This window comes from Dermacentor andersoni, chromosome 8 (assembly GCF_023375885.2).
Source record: "Dermacentor andersoni chromosome 8, qqDerAnde1_hic_scaffold, whole genome shotgun sequence".
In the NCBI taxonomy this organism is placed as follows: domain Eukaryota; kingdom Metazoa; phylum Arthropoda; class Arachnida; order Ixodida; family Ixodidae; genus Dermacentor; species Dermacentor andersoni.
The window spans coordinates 7,086,384-7,105,013 of NC_092821.1; the positions used below are offsets into that span (position 1 = coordinate 7,086,384).

Here is an 18,630-nt window from a genome sequence, read left to right on the forward strand (position 1 = left end):
GTGACGTCATGTCACGTGACCTACTTGAAGGTCACTTGAAGGTCAATGGTGGCCACCGCCGGGCGTCGCGCGAAGGCCCGAAACCTACGTTATATGCTTCGCACAAAAATATCCACCTAATAGCATGTAGGACGAGATGGTAGGCAATTAGTAGGGGCGGCTCTATGCGCTGGGGGATAGTGCGGTATTGAGGGGACGTTCGCCGGAGGCGCGACACCAATCAGCGCGTATGTGGGTAGAGACCACGTTGAACGGACACCGGTTGGAGGCGCGGTAGCAACCTAGGTGTATGTTGGTAGGATGCGAGGAGCAGGAGTGTCAACATGCGCAGAGCAAGTCATGGACGCGAGCTTCCTCCTTGATGACGAAGCGCAATCCTGCGCCAGAACGCTGAGAAGTACGGTCTAACAGAGATGAAAAGCCAAGTGATTGAAGTTCCTCGCAGATAATAGCCCGAATCATTACACGCAGGTAAGGGTCCGCCACAGAACGATGTTCGCAGTCCGGCTGCAAGCGTACGGGCTCGAGCTAGTCGAGGCGCTAGCACGTCAAGGCGATGTCAGCGACTGTAGCCGGGTTCCTCACGGCAAGCACGTTGAAGGCCGCAGTCTCAATGTCGTTAAGACGATGACGTACCCTAACCGACTCAGGGAAACAACGACGAACAATTTCCAAACGGTTCTGGCCTCGTAGTTCCTGATTCGCACGTGCGCAGACGGTCGTGAACTCGGTTAGGCAAACCGTACAGGCGTACAGACGACCTTATACTGTAGTGAATACATGCTCGTCATCTACAGGTGTACAATAGGAAACCCGCGTAAAGTAATATAAATGCAAATGTAGAAGAAATAACTAGACGCAAGCGACTACTTTTTTACTTGATGAAACTCACTATGTGAATTTTGCAACTGTTGTTATTTTTTCAATATTATTTGCATGCTACTGCAAACCTTCTCATTACCTTTTCTCTTCCTTTAGCGCTACATCTTTTTTTCGGTGGTGGGGCGGGGAGTTCTCACTAAAATGTCAGCGCAAGGTATGTCAGTAGAGTCAGTTTAAGTCAATTTATTTATCTAAAATGCCTGAAAACATGTTTGAATTATCCACGGTATACAGGTTTGATGATCGCGGAAGGCAGCACGGCATAGTATTTCTCAATCGTGCTAAAATAGTAGTTTCGGAGTCTCCAGTACCCAAGCGGCCATGGACGCCGCTAGATAGACAATATGTTGTCGGTGGATTGAACAGCACTAAAAAGAACACACTAAAGAAATATTGCACCCTTAAGGGTGCTTTTCGTTTCTATAGCTCACCCCCTTACACCTTTAGCAAAGGGTGTTTAGAGAACGAATACACCCATATGAAAGAGTGTTTAGTTGGAACTATACCGTTGTCACCAATGGGTGTTAAGCCAGCGTTACACCCTTTCCAACGAATGGGTGTTCTGTCATAATTTGCACCCAGGTTTATCAAGGTTCTCGTTAGAGGCATAACAACCTTTTCACTTAAGGGTGTATTATGCAGCTCTAAATCTACTCATATAGGTTGTTTGCATGCATCAGGCATAAAATAGCCATGCATTTACGCGCAGTTGACATGAGTGGTACAAATGTTGCATGACATATGTCCAATTCATTGAGGACGGTCCTCAGATAGCTTGCGACTGCAATACTATACCACATGGAAACAGAATTATTGTATGTGGAATAAACAAACGAAAGCGCTCCTTCGAATGTGTGCATACTGCAAAGACATACCGAGCTCATTTTCAAGGAGGTAATTATTTATTTCTCTACATTACAAAAGTTGCAAATACAGTTATTTAAATATCGGCAAAGTGCCTTCAGAACGGGCGCTGAGACAGTCACATAGACTGAACTTGTGAGCCACAAAAAATTCCCCAGTAGGGCACTTATACGTGCGTGGTAAAATGTCCCTTGTGACGAGCAATGAAACGACGTGCAGCACACTTTGATTTGGAGACATCGATGTCAAGAAAAACGTTCTCGAAACCACAGCAAAGGCTGTGCGCTGCTCTGTTCTAAGTTGTGTCAAACAGCCCACATGCAGCCATGACCGCCGTCACTCCTTCGTCAATGGTGCCAAGTAGTCGGTGCTTGTCAATTGGCAGAAATAAATCGTCAGCTTCTTCAATGCTTTCTCCCATGAATGTCAGGCATGGTGTACTGGGTGCGTGAAAAGTCTGCATAAATGGTAATGACATTTTCCTGTCACGAAATTTCAGCAGGAAGATGCTGTATGCTTCCAATCTCTCCCGATGCATACAGGCACAAAATCACTTTTTATGAGTGGCCATAGTACAAACACAACATATTTGAGAAAATCAAGCGCAAATAAAATTTTCTGCAAAAATAACCGACATGACTGAATTACTATCAGTTACAAGGCGTTAGATTGCCAAAGAGTGTACTATACACTGCCATTACTTCAACTGACAGTTGGCAACCTGAAAAGAATAAATAAAAAAGCCCGTTTGCATGTGCAACCTCGCACTACCGCTTAAAGGGTCCGTGAAGCGGTTCGGACAAAATTTGTAGACGCGTAGTGTACAGTTACAGTAAAACATTTGCGTAAAGAAAAAAAATAACATTAGAACATTTGAATGGTGAAGCGTCTTATATTGAGAGCTACGGACTATTACAAGTTACCCTCTTCCCTAGCCATGATTTTTCTCCCTTCGTTTGCCGAGTGATCGTAGGCAAGCTCCGCCTTCACTGGCTCTGCGTCATGATGTGACGTCGAGCCCTGTACTTCCGTTTGTCTTGGAGCCACTGTGTGAATTCTCTCCAACCTCTCCAGTAGCCTCCTGGCCGTTGATCCCGAGCAAGAGCTGAACCAGCCAAACACAGAGCTAACATTGCTGTAACCAAATGTAAAACATTTTAAACATTTAAAACGTGTTCAAGGTTACCCTCCTACCGAAAATTTACACCAGCAGAATAAAATGCACTTGCTCTGTGTTTGGTTGAGCTTTGTGCCACCAGGTGGCTTCACCATGCAGGCAGTTTGAGTTTTCGCCGCTCATTCCGTAAAATGTCCAGTCGACTTGTGCTTGCATTTACCCGAATACCAGACACGCTAATCTATTGTGGTAGCAATCCTTTGGCATGAATCGACGGCCACAAATGCATAGATGCCGGTGCCGATCCGATACCGGCAGTCCAATGCACTGCCACCACTTCACTCATCTGCTGTCTTGCCGAGGCGGAGACAAAACGTCACAGCTGGACATTGCCAGTCGCTACGTTTGCAGCCTAAAGCGCAACGAAGGCGAACCATGGTTCTCGCGTAACGATCGAGACCAACACTGACCGCGCAGCTCCCGTCAGCACGGACTACGTTTACCACAAGGAGACGATACTTGCTGGATGCCAAAGGTGCTTTAGTGTAGATACATTGTCCTCGCGCATCCTCTTTCTCTTACTTCCCCTTTATAGAAAGAAATTAACTAACATTGTAACTATTACAAACAACATTTGTTCACCATAATGTTTGAAAAATTGTTGATGACGGGCCATGGGCAGCCAATGGGATAGCTCACTCTATTGACGTCATATGGTCAAACCGCGTCACTTGGTCAGGGACGGCTGAAAACTGAGGCGAGTTGCATGCTGCACTCGGTAGCGATGTGCTTTTTAAAACACTTTAATAAATTACGCGCTATAAGCAGAGCACTTAGATGCGTCAATAGTCAGAAGGACCTACCCTGACAACTCAGTACAGTTGTAGAATATCAATATCGTTTCAGGGTCCCTTTAAGACAAACCTTCACGACATATTTCGCTGTCAACTAGTTGACAGAACAGAAATGCCAAATTTGTGCTTTTTCTTTTGTATAGAGTCAATGATGTCATGAACATTTTAATCTTTGTTCCTGATTATGACGCGCCCTTTTCAGAAAAATGCCTTACAACCACATGCGACAATTCGCTTATGGAAGTGAAGCTGTGCCCTTTAAATAGCGTTGGCACAACCTCTGATTAAGGCAGGCACCACTCTGACGAATGTACGGTTTTCCACAGGATACATGAATGTTGTACACCATGCAACAGACACCGGCAACAAAACGACTGTCATGGTTTGCGCAGCACAGGTTTCTCCCTGATAGTCCTGCCGTTTTTTTTTTTTTTGCGTCATGACAAAGGCATTTTAGACTATACCCGGTGGTGAAAAAAATACAAGAGGCACAACATGCGCGTTTGCTTTTTCAGCGCGGACCTAGTTGGGTGGTTTCGTGCTTCTCTTGGAAAAAAGGGCAGAACACTCAGGGAAAGATCTGCGCTCTGCCCACAGGAAAAACCTGTGCGTACTCGATCGTGTATAACATTCCACTATGCCTTGGCAAAATATACGATGGTTAGAGTGGCGCCTGCCTGAGTGAGAGGTTACGCCAAACAATCTTTATAGAGCACGCGTTTGTCACATTTGTCAGTGCACTGTCAGTTATGTTGCTGCAAGCTCTTTCTGAAAGGACACGTCATAATCAGAATAATAGACCAAAGCATGTGACATCATCAACCTCCTCCACAGAAGAAAACATGAGTTTTGAATTTGCTCCTCCCATCACTGCCTGAAGGCGAAGTCAGTCTGAGAAATTTGGCTTAAATGATTTTGCACAGGGAGGTGATCGGCTTTTTGTATTTATTCCTTTCATATTAATTTATTTATTTCCTTGTACCCTCACGACCGAAGTATTACAGAGAGGATTGTGTAAAAAAAAAAAAAAAAAAAAACGTACGCAAATAAATAACACAGCCGCAAGAAATGGTTCGTTATTACAGCAAAATGTATTAGTTCATTGTTTCCGGGACCGATGATGTCTGGTAAAGCCGTACGAAACTTTGGGTTGTCCTTCATTGCGGCAGCTGCACCGGGAAGGTGGTTCCATTCCTGAGAGGTCTTAGGAATAAACGATCCGTTACACGTTCTGGTGCGTCTCTGAATGATTCCAACCTTGTGGCTATAATCAATGCGAGAGAAAATGTAGGTAGGTTATGACATAAGATAGCAATGTAGCAATTAACTTTCAGCTGTTGGAGCAGAACTTGTCCTGCGTGTTTTTCTCCATGGCCATCCCTTTTGTGCAACCATGACAATGAACTTGAATGAGCTCACCCAATTTTCCACCTTATAGCTTAGATTCGTGCCCTACGTCTTATTACTGAACCATTAGGTTAGTGGGTGCCTAATTCACTAACGACCCTTCAAGAGCCAATACGCCCTCTTACAAGGCCAGTGAAGTCAAGGTATAGCTATAAATATCTCAAGTATCACCAATGCTAAAAGCATTGAAGAAATTTAAGCATGAAGGAAAAAAAAACAGTCAAGAACACAAAGGACAAGAGAAGTTCGCACCACAGCGACTGGACTATCAACTGAGCTTTATGAATTATTAATAAATAATAATGAAGCTCAGCTTTATTAATAAAGTTCAGTTGATAGTCCAGTCGTAGTGGTGTGAACTTCTCCTCTTGTCCTTTGTGTTTTTGGCTGGTTTTTTCCTTCAAGTATGTACCAACTGGCCCGGATTTCAACCCTTCTGCAAATTTAAGCATTTTAGTATGTAAGGTTATACTATAGAGAAAGTGACAGAAAAATTCAGCATCTTATACATATGTAAGGGCACAGCATGTGCATTCTTGCATAACTTACGAGTGAAACGAAAATTGCACCACATGTGTTGAGTTCATGCAGATGTTTTGCCATCAGCATAAGAATGCGCACTGTTCGGATATCTGCAATAGAAATGAAAAAAAAATTCCTTGTTACCTTGAATTTCTGATGTTCAAGATTATTCCTACACAAAAATAATGGCTTCACAGTATATAGGAAGAATTCAATGCTGCATAGTAACTTTCAATGAAAGGGATTTGTTGCAAGTAGTACGTGTATGCCTTTGTTGCTTCTAAGAGCCTTATGTGGTCTACGCCTGAGTATTATTGCAAATGCTTAGTGATTATGCCCAGCAAAAAAAGCTGACTGCATATATCAAATTGAATACTTAATGCAAGTTTATTTTATGACAAGTAAGGAATTAAATGACAAAATATGTCAGGTTGATATGTCCCCTTCCAATGCATTTACATGAAGCCAACAGATATGAAGGGAATCATAGGGAAAATTTTTTGTAGTTTTAATTGAAGTGTACAGATGATAAGTTAATAAGAAAGTGGACTAGAAAACAACTTGAGCCATTGGGATTCGAACTCACTACCTCCGCATTAGGTGTGCGTTGCACTATCTATTGCGCTATCGTGGTGGCGGCTGCTCCCACGTCCAAGAATGTCGACATGGGGATACTAATGATAACTAAGGCCTTTAAGCCATGCTTTATAGGCTCACAAGTGTCGGCGGCGGTGTCTAGCTGAAACGTGGGCCGATCCTGGTGATAGTGCAGAAAGGGTCCAAGCTCAATCGCAGATACCAGGGACAAAAAGGAAGGAAAAGAGACAGAGAGAGAAAGCAAGAGGAAGAAAAAGAAAATGAGAGACAAAGAAAGAGATGACAGAGAGAACGAGAAAGAAAGAGAAAAAGAGAAAGGGAAAGAGAGAGAAAGATAAATAGAGAGAGAAAAGAAGAGAGAAACAAAGAAAAAACCATCCCGAAGGTCAGATACACACACGGCAAGCATCGCTTACCCCCATTTTCTCTACAGTGAAAGGCTGTTGATTTTTTGTATTTTAGCACCATTTATGTAGTTTTCTTATCTAATCATGGAAGAAGGCAAGTGAACAATTCTTATCATGACAATAGTTTTACATATTTCCTTAGCTGCTGAGGTAATCATGGACCAAATCCGGAATTCCAGTGTTCCAAGCTTAGGCAAATCTGAGCAAGACAAATTTAGTTTTGCTGGTCTTTGCACAATACGAAAACAAAGCACAGCCTCAGTCAATTGCTAAATTTTCAGAAGGGCTCTCTTGAAATGCTGCAGGAAGGAGGGCCACTTTCATGCTCTTTTCTTGTATACCAGACTGAACTTCCAACTTTTGCTCAGTTCGACTGGTGTAATTCGCAATTTCCGCACCAAGACGCGCTTACAACTGAAAGCAGCACATAGAGCAGCCATCCATAACATACCTTTCTTGCGCCTTGCCCCACACGATTTGCTGACCACATTCAGCAGAGGCATCAGGTCCTTTTTCTTGGCACCCAAGGCATCCCCGAGGGCTAGGCTGATCATCCGCTGGAACCCCTGCTGCATCGCTTTCATTCCATCTTTCTTTATTAGGAAACCGAAATCCTGAAGAAACTGTAAGAATGAAGAAGCACCATATATATATAAACATCATATCTATTAGTGCGTATACACTAAAACAATCACCAGCAGGGATTTTTCGCGAATGAAAGAAATGTCTATACATTAAACAGACATAAAAAGAAAAAACATGTAAGTGTTCCGAAGTGGAGACGCACTTTTCACAACCAAGCACATCAGAATATTTGAGTACCCATTTCAGCAACACCATTGGCGTAGACAGGAGGAGGGGTCAAGGAGGGGTGTTACCTTCTTTCCTAACAAACAGACCGCTAGGAGGTCGTGGAGGCCAACCCTTTTCCCTTGTACAGAACATTGTGGCCCCACTCAGGGCACGCCTCTACTGCATTAGGGATTGTCTTAACAAAAAAAGTTGAGGAGGTACCAGCGCTAAAAATTCCACACAGATAACAATGGGACGAGTGCGTGCAAAAAACTTGGAGGCATTGGTGCTCCCCACGCGGCCTTGGTGCCTTCGACGAGCTTCTTATTTCTGGTACTTGACCGAATCGTCCACTGCGCTACGTGGACAAAAAGCATTCCGAAAATATTGCGACATGCATGTCTAGGAAACTTATAAGCACCCCCTCTTCTCTTTTTTTATTCTATCCCTTGTCTCTGAATTGCTTTTTAAATCTTCAGAAGAGCTTGCTGTTAGTCTAGTTTGTACACGCTATTAAGGATGGAAACAGCGCGGGACCAGAAGGAAAGACCTACAAAATGCTGATTTGTGCAAAGCAAAATATATTGTTACGGAAAGGAAGAAACGTGCGTCTATATACAGATGGCTTTTTAATGGCTGAGCCAGCAAGCGTAGAGCAGCGATAATGCTACACTCTTCTTCGTCGTCTCCAAGGCCACCATCATGTTCCTCCTTTTTCCACATTACCGACTATGACATCACCCCCTTCGGAAAAAGCACCTTATTGGTGCCGCTCACCGGTCTGAGAAAGGTAGGGTTTCAGGCGGCTGACGTGGATGATGTCAGAGAGAGGTGAAGGCACCGTGGATACAATCCAGAGCATCGTCAATGCGGGGATGTGGATATACATCTTTCTTGGTGATCGTGTTTAGGAGACGATAGTCAACGCAGAATCGCCAGCTGTTATCCTTCTTTTTGACGAGAACAACAGGGGACGCCCAGGGGCTGGAAGAGTGTTCGAAAATTCCTTTGGCAAGCATCTTGTCAACCTCGCTCTGGATAACTTGTCGCTCAGAAGGCGACACCGTTTATGGGCGTCGGCGAACAGGTGCTGCATCCCCGGCATTTATACGATGCTTCACGACCGTAGTTTGACCCAAAGGGCGATCGTACAGGTTTAAAATGTCGGAGTAGGACTCGAGGGGGCCACGGAGCTCTGCGGCTTGTTGGGTTGAGAGGTCCGGTGCAATCATCTTTGTAAAGTCCTCGGTCGGGGCTGATGCAGAAGGCGCAGAATCAGCATTGGTCGATGACGGCGCAACAGATAGAGCGGAAATGTGGCACTCGTGCGTCGGTGACAACGTGGCTAGAGACATGGCTAGAGACATTTGTGGGCACTGCCCGAAATTTAGGATGGGAAGACATGCCTGATTGTCCGCAACAGAAACGATGGTGTGCGGGATGGAGGCATTGTGAGAAAGCAGGACTGAAGTTGCGGGAGTAAGGACATAGTCTCCGTCACGTACAGGTGGGCAGGATAAGACAGGGATGCAGGTTACTGCAAGAGATGGTAGGCGTATAAAATCCGTGGAACAAAGCTGAGTTGGAGCTTGAGCAGGGAGGTCAACGGAGACAAGTAGTGGTAGGTCAAGTTGTACAACGCCGGCGGAACAGTCAATCAGAGAAGAATGGGCGGCCAAAAAGTCGAGTCCGAGGAAAACATCGTGAGGGCAACGTTCGAGCACACTAAACAAAACGAACGTGTGGCGACCGGCTACAATGACACGAGCAGTACACATTCCAAGCACAGCCGGAGTTCCACCGTCGGCGACCTGGAGCAGTCGAGTCCGAGCAGGAGTCAGTACTTTCTTCAAGAGCGTTCGAAGCTCCGCACTCATTCTGGAAATTTGGGCTCCAGTGTCGATGAGTGCTGTAACAGGCAAACCATCCCCGTCCACGTCCAGAAGGTTCCGATTAGTAGGCAGGGTCAGCAGAGGAATTTCAGGCCGGGGTTCTAGAGCAGCGTCACCTCCAGGAGCTGCCCCAGTTAGTTTCCCGTCGGAGAGCGGCGACCGTAAGCTGGGGATGGAGAGCGACGCAGCTGGGGCGAACGGGAGCGGCGACTATGTGGTGATGGCGAGCGGCTGCTCGCGGTGGCTCGAGTGTTGTCAGGAGCGTCTTCAACCTCGGTGGAGAGTGATGGCGGGTGAGGATTAAGTGGGGAGCTGTGGTAGGCGGGAAAGCATGGTCGAGAGTGGGATGGCCAGGAACTTCGACAGTGGCGAGAGATGTGGCCCACACGTCCACAGTAAAAGCAGATGGGTCTATCGTCATGTGTGCGCCATTCGGCCGGGTTGCGATAGCTAGGATATGGACCGTATTGGCTCCGGTAAACAGCGTCAGAGGCAGCAGAGGAAGCAAAGTCAGGACAGCTGGCGGAGCAGATGGATGGAAGGCCCACATTGGCAAGTTCTTGGCGAATTACCGACTGAATGAGAGACACAAGCGGCCGGGAATCGTCAAAGCATTGCGTCACTGGCTTGGCAGGAGACGCTGCTTCGATTTCCCGCCGAACGATACGTACGACGTTCTCGCAGGAGGTGGGCTCACGCGGTGGACAAACTTCTTTGCACGTCGATGAAGCTGCGGTATTAGGTAGACGCGTAAACTGTTGAACTCTGCGGCGACTCTTCGCGTCTTCAAAGCGGCGACATTCGTTAATGATTTCATTGACCATTGTTACGTCTTTGTAAACAATCAGGTTAAACGCGGCGTCCGCGATGCCTTTTAAAACGTGGCTGACCTTGTCTGCCTCTGCCATATTGTTATCCACTTTGTGGCAAAGGGCGAGGACGTCCTGGATATACCCCACGTAAAATTCAGTGGACGTCTGTACACGGGTCCCAAGGTCCTTTTTTGCAGCACGTTGGCGGCCGATGGGCTTGCCGAACAAATCTCTAAGCTTCTGCTTGCACTGGTCCCAACTCGCAATCTCTTCTTCGTGTGTTTCGAACCAGACCCGTGCCGTTTTCTTCAGGTAGAATATTATATTGGCCAGCATAAGCGTGTTCTCCCACCTGTTGTGTGCGCTGACCCATTCGTAATTCTGCAACCAGTCATCGACGTCAACGTTGTCGACCCCGGAAAACATGTGAGGGTCGCGAGGCTGGGCCAGGATGACCGTCGGTGGCGACGAAGGGGCCGTGGTTGAACTCTCTCCTTCGGATGACATGGCGGAAAGGTTACGTCCGCTGCGGAGCTCCGTCTTGCACAAGTGTTTACCCCGCACGTCCACCAAAGATGTTACGGGAAGGAAGAAGCATTATGGCTTTTTAATGGCTGAACCAGGAACCATAGAGCAGCGATAATGCTAGACTCTTCTTCGTCGTCTCCAAGGCCCCCCTCATCGTCCTCTTTTTCCCACATTACCGACTGTGACAATAATAATGATGGGGGTGCTGGGCCAGGGAAGCTAAGAAACGGCCACAACAAACAGGTGGGAGTGCAGGTTCCTGAATGGCCTCGAAGACCACACATGAAGAAAAATATCTGAATGTTAGGGACCACTGCACCGTACAACAACCAGGTGAATGGTGAAGACTGCGACAATGACTAAATGAAAATAATTTCAAGAAGGGGAGTGGGAGGGTGACGGATACGAGGGGGAGGGGCAGTGCATAAGACGTCAAGGGTGAAGTTGGCGGACAATTCCGGAAATAGGGAGAGTCTTGTTACCGCCTTATTGCTCAACACCAGACAGCCATGGCTAGTCGCCTAGCTGAGGCTCAACTTCCCCGTCGTAACCCACACTGCTTGCTATGGAAAGCCCGTACAAACTGAACGACTCGGAAATTTTTAGAATAGCTGTGTGTTAGGATACACGACACTCAAATTTTTTGGTGCTACTAACCCTTATTTTACTGCCAACTATGGACGCAATAATTTTGATTAAGGCTTCTAAACAGGAAGCAGCCCTGTATCGAACTATCTGCTTCATCCATTCGCGCCTGCAATCAAATGACAACATACGTCGCGTGATGACTACAATACTATAATCGCAAGTTACTTCCAAACATCTCTTCAAACAAGTTGGACAGCAGGTCATCGAAAGTGACCGAAACTTGCACCATATACCACTACTGAAGTTCTAGCACAAAGCTTTGTTCATGTATATTTAAATCTATAATAATATAACATGCCCACAATGCCGAAAGCACGATGGATATCGACGAGGGTGGCTATAGGAGCTTATTGGTATGGCATATTCTCTTTAGTTGTGGCGCAAGCTGAACAAGGGCAACAGACACATTTAATACACAAAGCAATTGTAGGCGACTTACAAAATATTGCCCGCCCTCTCCCGTACGTAGCCGTGGACGCACCACTCCCTAGATCTGGCTGGAAAACAACAGTTATCTCCACTGTTACCTGTGCTGTAATATGTCTGGGCTGCAAGATACACACAAAACACATGATGGTGTGCAGTCTTGTTTTTGCTTCGCCCCATTCTTAATGCTGTTCGTTTTCCTAAGTCATGTCAAAGCTTTAGGTCTTCAACATACACATTCTATTAATGATTCCATTTGTACACATAATTTTCTTTTACTTATCAATTTTAAAAGTAGCATGACTATGATAGCATAATTTGATGCAAAGTGGCAGCACACTTTAGCAATGAAAAACATTTTCCAAAAGTTAAGCAAAGTGTTTCGGCAACACGAAAGCGTGCATCCTCGTTAAAGCATATTTCTCCGGGGAGCGCTAGGAGCTCGCTTTTGCGTAGTGTACAATCGTCACGCGCGCACACACACACATAAAGAAAGGGAACCGAGGGGCTCGATTTCGTTAATCATAAAAAAGTCAACAGTCCAGTGTGTTGAATTAGAATGTATATATATATATATATATATATATATATTGCGAGACAGCTGTTAAGCTTCAAAAGTTTATTTCGCAGCTCGCGCGCTGAAGGAGATGACGCTGGCCATGCTGATGAATATATATAATGCTCACACAATTTACCTCGCGTGTGGAAGCGGCCAACCTGCCCGCTGGTTATAGCGGGAAACGCCGTACAATAGGCTTTAAACGCAAAACATGCAGAATCTCTGTGGCACGGCAGCGGCCGTCCAAAGGCGGAACAACTGGAATGGCACGATAGTTCACTGGCGAAGTCTGTTGCCGAACAATGTAGGGCCCGATAAAATGGGACTGAAATTCCTCGCACAATCCAGGAGCGCGAACTAGGGTCCACAGTAACACTCCGTCTCTTGGGTGGAAGGAAATAACACGGTGAGATGCATCATAGCGAAGTTTGCGGTCTTGTTGAGTGGCGTCGGTGTTCAGGCGGGCACATTCGCGACACCAGGCAATGCGCGAAACGAACTGCTCACACACTGATGTGGCCGAAGGCACGGGGACACTGAAGAAAGAAACGTCGAGGATAGTTAGCGGTTGGCGACCATACACAAGGAAAAAGGGCGAGTACCCCGTAGTGCGTTGGACGGCCGTGTTGTATGCGAAATGGACGAATGGTAGAATGACATCCCAACTGGTGTGGTCAGGCTTGATGTACATAGATATCATGTCGGACAGCGTTCGATGAAAGCGCTCTGTGAGACCATTAGTTTGAGAGTGGTAGCTGGAAGTGGTTTTATGAATGGTATTGGACGCACGGAGAACATCGTCGAGAAGTTTAGGGAGAAAGGTCCTGCCGCGGTCGCTCAAAAGGACACGTGGGGCTCCGTGCCGTAAAAAAATGGCTTCCAAGAAAAAGGCTGCAACCTCCTCTGCAGATCCCGAAGATAGTGCGGCTGTTTCAGCGTACCGTGTCAAGTGGACTACAGCTGTGACGATCCATCGTTTACCGCCGGTGGTTAAGGGTAGTGGTCCATAGAGGTCGCTACCAACGACTGCGAAAGGAGCTTCAGGACACGGCACAGGTTGGAGCAGTCCAGCCGGAGGTGAGGTCAGTCGTTTGCGGTGTTGGCAGAGCGAACAGGAAGCCACGTATTTCGCTACGTTGGTTGCAAGTCCAGGCTAACAGAAGCGGCTGCGAATTCGCTCATAGGTTTCATGGAAACCAAAGTGACCGGCGGTGGGTTCGTCGTGAAAGGTCTCCAATATCTGGGCCCGAAGTGATCGGGGAACGGCAGGAGCCCTAGGTGTCCTTCGGGACAAAACACGTACCGGTATAATATCGAATTTTCGATATTAAAGTTCAACTGCCGACGGAGCCGAGCGTAAGGTGTGCGAGACTATCTGCGAATACGTTCCATTACGGAGTGGCAGTAGGAGTCATTACGATGGCTAGATGCAAACGTATGAGCATGGCTGGATGGGAGCCGGCCGAGAGCAGCGAGCGAAGGGAAAGCAGGCCCTGTGGTTTGCTCACGAAAGGTGGTAAGCAAGCATCGTTTGAAGAGCACGGTAGGGGAGAACGAGAGAGAATCGGCATCCTGGTGTTTCTTTCCAGACTAGCAGGTGACGTCGAAGTTATATTCTTGTAAACGAAGTATCGATCGGCCGAGACGTCCCAATAAATTCTTTAGCGTCGCCAACCAGCACAAGGCGTGGTGGTCAGTAACGACCGTAAAGTGGCGGCCATGCAGATAAGGCCGAAATTTTTGGACGGACCAAACAACGGCGAGACACACTTGCTCCGTAATGGTATAATTTTTCTCTGCAGCTGTTAGCGTGCGACTTACGTATGCAACCACACATTCTTCGGAATTTTGCTGACGTTGCAGAAGAACAGCGCCGATACCGTGTCCGCTGGCGTCAGTATGTAGAAGAGTGGATGCGGTGTAGTCGAAATGACAAAGCACAGGTTCGGATGTGAGACCACGCTTGAGGGCGTCAAAAGCAGTTTGGCATTCATCCGACCATACGTAGGGAGCTCCAGAAGAAAGGAGTTGATGGAGCGGAGCCGCAATGGTGGCAAAGTTATGTATGAAGCGCCGGAAATACGAAGCTAGCCCAAGGAAGCTACGCCAGTCTTTGGCGTAGCTTTAACGGCATTACATTAAATTCATAAAGTCCATCGGTTGTGGAAAAGGCGGTTTCAGAAGAAGTGGTAAGAAGTGGTCGCCAAGCGCTTCCTCGTCTTGTGGAAGCAGCGGCAGTGCAGCCAACACGCTGTCTTAAACTGCCCTGCAATTTTTTACAGTTGTTGCTGCTCTTGTGCTGGGAACGTGGCTTTGCTCGGATCGACGTAAGCGCCTTTGTGGAAACTAATCGTCAAGATCAAGCTACCTGTGACAGTTGTCTTCACCAAGTCCTGCGTCACGGCCCAAGCAGCTGAAGCGCCACCATCCGCTACATAAGAAGTGGTCGCCAAGCGCTTCCTCGTCTTGTGACAGCAGCAGCAGCGCCGCCAACACGCTGTCTTAAACTGTCCTGCAATTTTAACGCGAAAGCGTTAAGGACCTCATGTCGCAGAAAAGCCGGTGTCGTCGGCGTTGGCCGTGAGCGATAAATCCCAGCAGGCACTTCATGAATAAAAAAAACAACTTGCAAGATGGGCTGGGTGGGAATCGAACCAGGGTCTCCGGAGTGCGAGACGGAGACGTTACCACTGAGCCACGAGTTCGATGCTTCAAAGCGCTACAAAAGCGCCTCTAGTGAACGCGGTGTTGCCTTAGAAACGAGCTGTTTCTAAGGCTCAGGCGTGCGTCGCTTGCTCAGGCGCACATTTCGTTGCCGCGCCGAACGCTGCGTTGCTCGACGCTCACCGCGTCCAATGCGCGGCGCGTAGTCGCTGCGCCGTAGCCCATTGTCTTACACCCCTTGGCGGGTCGACGGGAACGCTGTCGCGTTCCACTCTTGAAGGCGAAGCAGAGTAACGCATGAGTTGTTTCTTCGTCTAGCCGAACCAAATATAGCCAAGCAACAGCAGTTCACCAGACTAAACAGTGGTTCAACAACTAAAACAAAGGCTAGTATGCTTCGCATCCTGGGCTTAACCTTAGCTAAGCCACAGCCATTTTTTTTACAGGTTTGTGTAGTTTTTCTTTTTCTAGCTGTAATATCCGATCAATTTTCGTATTCTCGCTGCTGCTGCTGCCTAGTTTTTGCACGACATTGAAAATCTTGGTTGCGTTGCTTTTCGTCCATGTCACCGTGCCTGCCTGTCAACGGTCTCAGTGCCTTAGAAGAGGAAACTTGCGGAAAATGTGATGTTGACATTGAAGCTGATGCTCATTTCATGACATGTTGCGTCTGCAGAAATGTTTACGATCTTGGTGAATGCTCCGGAATCGCCGAAACGACTTTCATATCAAAGGGGGAAGAGTATAAGAAAGCCTGGAGGTGTCAACATTGCCGCAAGAGCAAAACAAATGCGCCTTGCATGAACAGTAATATGGAACCCTCTGTAGCTTCTCTGCTTCTTGACATCAACCGTAAGCTTGATGAATTATTAACCCTAAAGAAAACGGTGGACGGCATTGAGGCATCATTGCAGTTAATGTCAAAGAAATATGACGAAATACTTGCTCAAGTCTCCAAGCATGATGCTGAAATTAAGAGCATGAATTCCAGGCTTTCCAACCTTGAAAACTCCGGTGCCAACAACGAGGTATGAAAGTTGTCTGTTGCATTGAATTATCTGGAATACCAAAGCAGGAAACTGAACCTTGAAATCCATGGCCTAAAAATGCATGAAGATGAGTCCCTAATCAACAAAATAAACGTGCTTGCGTCAAAGTTAGAGCTTGATCCCCTGACCAGTCAATCTGCTCTTGCCGTGCACACACTTCCTTCTAAACCTGATAAGATTCGCGATGTTATCATACGCTTTGCACAACAATCAGTAAGGGATCAATGGCTGAACAAACGTAAAGTACTGCCAACAGTAGAAGAAGGTGTTTTCAAGTTGGAAAACCTAACTGCCCATAACAGGGTGCTTTTGAAGACCGCTAAAGACAGGGCAAAATACGATGGATTCAGTTTCGCTTGGCACTGTCGCGGAAAAGTGTTTGTAAGGAAAAAAGAAGGCAGTCATGCCCGCACGATCACCTGTGCTGCCGACCTTGATGAACTGAAATCATAAAACGTGTTTGATGGATAATTGTCTTTCAACTGCCATGTCTTTCACAGGCTTGTTACCTCCATCAGATTTTGTTAATTATATTGGAAATTGTCATAATCGGGCGACTAAATGTTTTCACCTAAACTGCCAGTCTGCTAGAAATAAAAAAGATGAACTTGATTTTTTCTTTGAAAGCCTCAAATTTCAGTTTGATTTCATAATGCTCTCTGAGACGTGGTATGACCAACACTCTACCCCATGATGCCTTCAGAGCTATCAATGTTTTACTAGGTCCAGAACCACTTCGCGGGGAGGTGGTGTTAGCATGCTTGGGCAAGGTAATCTTTCAGTAAATTGCATTGATGAATTTTGCCTCTGGACGGAAGACTGTGAAGTCTTATCTGTGTTGCATACACGAACTATTTTTTATGTATTCTACCGTCCACCCAATGGGAATGTCGAGCGATTCTTGGCGTTTCTGGAGAAATTATTTTCATATGCACATGATCTACAATGGGCAGTTGTTTTCGGTGGCGATTTCAACATTGACGTGTTGACTGATACCGCAGCGAGTCGATACTTTTTGCTTTTGTTGCAAGCATATGGCTGTCATAATACTATCTCACTTCCTACCAGGGTCACAGCTAACACATCTACCTGTATTGACCTTCTTCTGACAAAGTTTCCCCAAGCTGACAAAAAAGCCGGTGTTTTCACGTTTGGTTTAAGCGACCACATGCCCATCTTCCTAAGTCTTTCCGTAATAATAAAAAAGAAAACAAATGTAACTTCACTTATCAACCAATTACAATGCACAAGCTTGCACAGTTCCGAAATGAAATACGGCTGATTAACTGGGGGGATGTTCTTGCTGCAGATAACGCAGACGCTGTCTATGAAACATTCTTGCACACTTTTCGAACTTGCTACGAAATACATTTCCCACTTCGTACCAAACCTTCGCGTTCTTCGAAAATCCGCAAACCCTAGATCACGACAGAATCGCTGCGTAAAATTATGGTTACAATAAAATTATATAATAAGTTCATTAAAACCCGGAATCCACATGACCTGCAGGTCTTTAAATCATTTCGGAACCAATTAACAAACGAGCTGCGCCGCGCTAAAGACCGCTATCATCTCGAATATTTTCAATCCTGCTGGAATGACAGCCGGAAATTATGGAAGCGGGCCAACGATTTGTTCATTCGTGTGCCTGATTATCAGCCTCAAACATGTATTTTGGAAAATCGCAATGTAGTTCCAGACGTGTTTTTGCCTGACACGTTTAACAATTACTTTGCCAGCGTTGCAAGTGCACCTATCAACATGAATGGTAGTCGTTACTTATCCGTTGATTGGTCCGATTCAGTTTTGTTGCACCCAACGAACGTGTCAGAAATAATATGCAAGTTCAGTGAACTCAATAACAGCAGCGTTTGTGATGTCAATGATATTCAGATTAAGCCTGCGCAATACGTCTTAGATTTGATTGTGCCTGTATTAATGCACGACTACAATGTCTGCCTTTCTTCCGGTGTATTTCCACGTCAGATGCAAACAGCAAAAGTTTTGGCTTTGTTCAAGAAAGGAGATAAGAAATTGTTGGCAAGTTACAGACCAATTTCTATTCTCCCCGTATTTTCAAAAGAATTAGGAAAAATTATTTTTCAACGTGTTTCTCATTTCCTCGAAAGCAAAAAGTTTTTAATCGATTGTCAGTTTGCCTTTCGCAAAAATAGGTTTACTGAACTTGCCCTGCTTCAGCAAAAAGAATTCATTTTGGATAATTTTGATAAAGGCCTTCTTACTCTAGGCATTTTTATAGACTTTATCATGGCCTTTGACTGTATTAACCACGAGCTTCTGTTACATAAAATGAATCGCTATGGTATTCGTGGCATCACTTGAGACCTGATTAGGTCATATCTGTGTCATAGATGCCAATTTGAGCAAATTAATAACATTTCATCTCAAGTCAAACCAGTTTATCTTGGCGCTCCACAGGGTAGCATTTTAGGCCCTCTTCTCTTGAATATCTTTATAATGATATTTTTAATGTAGATTTCCCCACCAAGTTTATTTTATATGCTGGTGATGCAACCGCTTTGTTTTCCTTAAAGGGAAGCTGAAAGCTTTTCCAGAAAAAATGAGTGAAGAGCAGTACGCCGTGGTTTT

General features: G+C 45.9%; 1 pseudogene; it reads right to left on the minus strand.

Annotated features, from left to right (window-relative positions):
• Positions 1–1,798: 1,798 nt before the first annotated feature.
• Positions 1,799–18,630, minus strand: part of LOC129383623 (uncharacterized) — a 29,588-nt pseudogene continuing 12,756 nt past the window's right edge.